The sequence below is a fragment of the Herpailurus yagouaroundi genome, unplaced genomic scaffold, assembly GCF_014898765.1.
Source record: "Herpailurus yagouaroundi ecotype Mexico unplaced genomic scaffold, PumYag 142, whole genome shotgun sequence".
NCBI classification, from domain to species: Eukaryota; Metazoa; Chordata; class Mammalia; order Carnivora; family Felidae; genus Herpailurus; species Herpailurus yagouaroundi.
In genome coordinates this window covers 24,785,651-24,791,985 of record NW_024412397.1, presented here as the reverse complement: position 1 = coordinate 24,791,985, position 6,335 = coordinate 24,785,651, and positions in this window count along the sequence as shown.

Sequence of the window (6,335 nt, the reverse complement as noted above, 5' to 3'; positions counted from 1 at the left end):
ATATTTTATGTTTTATTTAATATGATTTAATTTAATTCAATTTCCATTTAATTTAACACATTTAAATTTTAATTCAAATTCACCTAATTCATTACATTTCAATGTTACATAACTAAATTGAATGAATTAAATTTATATTCAATTACTATAATATTTAAGTATAATTTATTAAATTAAATATGATTTATTCGGTTAAGAAAAAACAGTGAGAAAACACAAATTGCTCACCTCATGAATGCAAAAAGAGCTATCAGTACAGATCTTACAGATATTAAAAAGAGAATATTATTCACACATTTATACCAACCTAATGCAATATATTTATTTGACTACTTAGATAACATGAACAAATTCATTGAAAAAGACAACTTAGCAAAACTAACACTTGAAGAAATAGAAATTTTGAATAGCCAAGCAGCTATTAGATTATTTGAATTTCTAATTAAAAAACTTTTCCACAAAGAAAACCCCAAGCCCAGATAGCTTCACTAATAAATTCCATCAAATATATAAGGAGGAAAAAAGACCAATCCTATACAAAGTCTTTGAGATAATAGAGGAAGAAGGAATACTTCCCAATTCATTTTCAGAATCATTTCCCTGATACCAGACTAGACAAAGACAAGAAAAGAAAATGACAGGCCAACCTACCCCACGAGCATAAACTACAAATTTTGAGAAACAGTCTCCAAAAGACTGCTTTTACTTTCGACATCACTATAGAATTTAGAGTTCTCCCAAACCATACTTACTTCTGACACTAATTGCAAGTTCAGGGGTTCCCAACTAATTTGCTAGAAGGCCTCACAGAACTTACTGAAAATTGTATTCACAGGTATCACAGGGAGAGGATCAAAATCTGTCATAGAACAGGGTCTGGAAGGGTTCCAAATACAGAGCTTTGAGTTATCCTGTCCCTTAGGAATCATAGACAGAGTTAGCTGCTCTCAGGAGCAATATGTGACAAACACACATGGAGAATTGTCAACCAGAGAAGCTCACCTGACCCTTGCTGTCCAGAGTCGTTATTGGAGTTCCATTACTTATGCACTGTTGACTGCCCATGTGCCTGATCACAGTTTCTGTCCCCTCAAGAGGAGGAGATCATACCATGTGATTCAGAGTCCTCACCCTAAGTCACATTGTTAGACTGTCCAGTGACTAAAGGCCCTCAGGCAAAGACATTTCTGTCAGGAATGACATTAAAGGGCTTAGAGATTACCTTCCAGAAGCCAAGGAGAGTAAAAGACAGACTTGTCTTTAGGCAAAGTTAAATTTTTTACTACATAGATGCAAAGTCATTAACAAAATATAAGCAATTGCATCTAGCCATTTATAAAAATGATAATATACCATGAAGAAGTGTATTTATGCCAGGAATGATCACCCAAATGCAAGACTGATTTAACGTTTGAAATATTGCAAGTGACTAGTTATACCATGACACTCTGTTTACCTTATACATCTCCATACAGGCCAAGTACGCAAAATTTAATTGCAGTCTGAGTCTCGGTGGAATGCCCTGGATTTCCCCAAAACCAAGGGAGAGAAGCAGCCTTATGAGAAATAGCCCAAAGGCCATTTCTCATCCATCTTCCCGGCTGCAGTTGACCACAAGACTTACCACTTCACCTCTCCTTTGGGAATGACTGCTGGTTATAGAAGCACTTGACTCAAGTTTAGAGGTGATTTTTCAGCAGAAAAGTGACCACCACTGGTACTACCCATATGGCTCCTCTGATCTACTGTTTGTTTGTTTGTTTGTTTGTTTGTTTAATGGGACTAGGGATGCAGGAAACTGATACCATGATGACCTTGTAAAATTGTCTGAATGTGTTTGAGCTTTTTGTCTCCTAATTAACTGAGTCTGTGGAAGAATGGCAAGCCATGCTGAACAGCTGTAGTAGTGATACATGTAGCCTTATTAGCCACCACACTACTTAAGCTGAAGGACTGCTTGTCCACTTGATAGTTTAAGACAGTGAACATTAAAACTCCCTGGGATCCAGTAGCAAATGCTCTTGCCTAAGTGGTGGATGAGTAAGGGTCCCCCCATTGTCCAACCTGTTAATAGATGATAGATAACCCACTGGTTGGCAAGTCAAAGCCTCCGTGTCAGTGTCCCAAAGCATCATCACAGGCTGCCCACAGGACTGACTGATAAGCCACCTCCCAAATTTAGGAGCCTATTTGCTAAGTTTTTTGGGTTTATGTGCTTATGCTGCATAATCACTCTGGCCATCAAGAAAAACTGTTATTTCTTCCCCAGATAGAACATGCCTTACAAGACAGGTGTTGCTGAATGCAATTGAGCTAGCCCTATGGTTGTCCTGGTTTTGCTTGAAAGGCTGTAAGCTACTCTATTACCTCTCTTAAACCTCACTGTCAGCTATAAATCAAAAACAGGCTGTTGGGGTGCCTGGTTGGCTCACTTGGTTGAGCGTCCGACTTCAGCTCAGGTCACGATCTTGTGGTCTGGTCCATGGGTTGAGCCCCACTTTGGGCTTTGTGCTGACAGCTCAGAGCCTGGAACCTGCTTCTGATTCTGTGTCTCCCTCTCTCTTTCTGCTCCCCCCGACCTCGCTCATGCTGTCTGTATGTCTGTCTGTCTGTCTCTCTCTCTCTCAAAAATAAACATTTAAAAAAATTTTAAAAATTTAAAAAGCAGGTGCGATTACTGTGCTATGTGGGAAGAAGCCATTACACAGCCCCAGCCAATATTCCTGTTAATGAACCTATGTTTATTTTGTTTGTTTGGTTGGTTGGCTGGTTTTGTTTTTGTTTTTAACTGACTCTTTGGGCTGCCACTTTTAGAGTATAACAGAATCCTAAGACCAAAAAGTTAAAAACTCCCATCTTAAAATACACTAATTACAATTGACCTTTGAACAATATGGGGGTTAGGGGCACTGAGCACCATGCAGTTGAAAATTGACATAACTTTTGACCCTCCCAAAACTTAACTACTAAAAACCTACTATTGCCTGGAAGCCTTACTGATAACACGGTCTATTAACATGTATTTTGTGTGTTTATATGTATTATACACTGTATTCTTACAATAAAACTAGAGAAGAGAAAAGGTTATTAAGGAAATCATAAGTAAGAAAAACACATTTTCAGTACTCTACTGTATTTATTGAAAAAAAATCTGCATGTAAACTTAAACATGTGTTGTTCAGGGGTCAAGTGTGTAGTGTGGAGAAACTGCCTGTGTTTGTGCTAAAGTGTCTCCAGTTTTACCAACCATCACTTTTACCCCATTGGTGCAACTATTAATAAGCTGAGAAGGGGGAGGGAGCCTTAATATTATGAAAAGGTTTTGTACTGGGATTCTTGCACAGAGAGTTGTGACACCGAGGCTTTTCTTTCCAGGAAGCAACTTTATTCCTGCCAGCACTGCTCACCTGGGTTCGTACTGAAGAATTGAGCCCTGAACGCACCACATGGTATAGTTTTTTGCATATTTTCCACTTTTTTGTCTCCCGCAGATGGTAACATACAAACCTGTAGTCTGATTAAGTGGTCTTATGTTACAAGGTCATGAAGGATGTTGTCACATACACTTATAACCAGGTTGCCTTGAGGTTTTTTGTTTGTTTTTTTCCCTTAGGGACAGGACCCTACCACAGTTTGATTTTGCACCACCGGAAATAATCTCAGGAATCCCCAGGGATCCACAGACAACACTTTGAGAACTAATTTTCCATACCATAAAGATTACTATTGATCAAATACTGCTGAATATCGTTGATTGGTTAACATATATTATTCTCATTGCACTAACTAAACTGGAACCTCTTTGAAGTCAGGGACACAAGCCCTTTACTTTTGTTAGTATGTGGTGCACTATCTACCTGGTGCCTCATAGATAAATGTCAGTTAGTTAATATATAATCATGCTCATTAAGATCTTAAAAATAATCAGCAGTTACCTTTCTGTAAATGACTCAGGAAGAGAACACAAAAAGTTGCTAGATAGCCACAAAAATGTTCTGAAATGGGAGGAGAAATTATGTTTTAAATACACCAGTGGGTCAGCGAAGAAATACACCGATGAAATCCTGTCAGAAGAGGCAGAGTAACTTTTCAAGGTCTTTTTATTTATTTATTTATTTATTTATTTACTTATTTATTTATTTATTTTTATTTATTTATTTTTTTTGAGGAGGGGAGGGGCAGAGGGAGAGAGAGAATCCTAAACAGCTTCCACACCCACAGAGCTGGACACAGGGCTCAGTCTCAAGAACTGTAAGATCATGACATGAGCCGAATGAGATCAAGGAGATCAGGAGTTTGAAGCTCAACCAACTGAACCACCCAGGCCCCCTCAAGGTCTTTCTAATCTAGAGTTTTATTGTAGCAAAACACTGTAACTTAGTAAAGTCCTAAAACTTACAAGGAAAAGAAAGTATGATTTGTGATATTTTCCCTTTACTTTTCTTCTAATTGTAATACTAACACACTAAAGGAAAACTAGAAAATCTAGGAATATGTGAAACAAAACCCACCAATAATCCTACCATTAAAGAGAAGCATTGTTAACTTGCTAATGTATTTACATATGTACATATAGGTACATAAACATTAAGAAATAGATTTGGGCTTCTGTGGTATTTCTAGGTTCTAGAATACATTCTAAAATATTTCTATGTTTTGATCTAATGTTTTTTGAGGAATACTTTTCCATGTCCATAAATATTTTTTAAAATAATTCTTAAACTAATTTAAATGCTTTTTTTTTTAATCCCTGCAAGTTAGGATTGTTATCCCCACTTTATAGTGAAAGCAATTAAGACTTAGGGAGCCTAAGTCTCTTGCCAGGTCACACAGCCAGTAATAATAAATCTGATGTTATTAATAACACTCTTCCTGCTTTGAGCGCTGCTCGGCACTGACTAAGGGAAGCCCAGCATAGGAGCAGCTAAATGAAAAGCCTGATGGGGGAGCCACAGAATGCAGCAGGCTCTGAAAACTGAGGAACACAGTGGAGCTAAGCCAGAAAATGGATCAATAGTCCAGGTGATCAGACTCTAGGGATTAGGATCTTAGTCAGGAAACAAGCAATGTGAAATGAAGAGGAGAAGTCTCTGGAGACCAACACACTCCATAGTCTGTTCCTGTCAGGGTCATCAAAAAAGACATGACTTAGAGAGGCACTAGATAAAACAATGCTTTACTCACATAGAGAAGGGACAAAGCAAGATCAGTTTCACCAGTGGGTATTGGTTGCTCATAGCCAGTGGGGCTCTTATTGCATCGTGTGGGAATATCTTTGTTTCTGACCCAATATATGCTCCTTTGTTGTGTGTAGCATGTGCATGATATAGCACCTGGCCAATTCCACTACTATGTCCCACCAGGAATGGGGTCCTTCACCTGCTGCACAAGATGGGTGCTTGCAAACCATCACCCTGCTAAGGAAAAACATATAGGTTTATTAAGCATAACACTAGGAATGGAGTCACTGGGTCATATGGTAACCCTATGTTTGACTATTTGAAGAAATTGTTTTCCCAAGGGGCTTCACTGTTTTTTATTTCCACCAGTAGTGTGTGCAGATTCTAATGTCTCCAATTCCTCAATAACACTTATGATCTGTCTTTTGGCTTATAGCCATGCTAGTGTGTGTGAAGTGGTATCACACTGTGGGTTTGATTTGCATTTCCCTAATGGCTAATGATATTGAGCATATTTCCATGTGTATATTGGCCATTTTAATATTTTCTTTGGAGAAATATCACACCCTTTGCCTATTTTTCATTGTGTTAAATACTTGCCTGCAATAGTTCTATAAATATTCTAGATACATCTCTTATTAGATATGGGATTTGCAAACATTTTCTTCCATTCTGTCAATTAAGTCCTCACTTTATTTTTATTTTTATTATTTTTAAAAAATTTTTAGGGGCGCCTGGGTGGCGCAGTCGGTTAAGCCTCCGGCTTCAGCCAGGTCACGATCTCGCGGTCCGTGAGTTCGAGCCCCGCGTCAGGCTCTGGGCTGATGGCTCGGAGCCTGGAGCCTGTTTCCGATTCTGTGTCTCCCTCTCTCTGCCCCTCCCCTGTTCATGCTCTGTCTCTCTCTGTCCCAAAAGTAAATAAACGTTGAAAAAAAAAATTAAAAAAAAAATTTTTTTAAATGTTTTATTTATTTTTGAGAGAGCAGGAAAGGGGCAGAGAGAGAGGGATACACAGAATCTGAAGGAGACTACAGGCTCTGAGCTATCAGCACAGAGCCTGATGCGGGGCTCAAACCCATGAACCATGAGATCATGACCTGAGCTGAAGTCGGACGCTCAGCCTCCTGAGCCACCCAGGTGCCCCAAATCTTCACT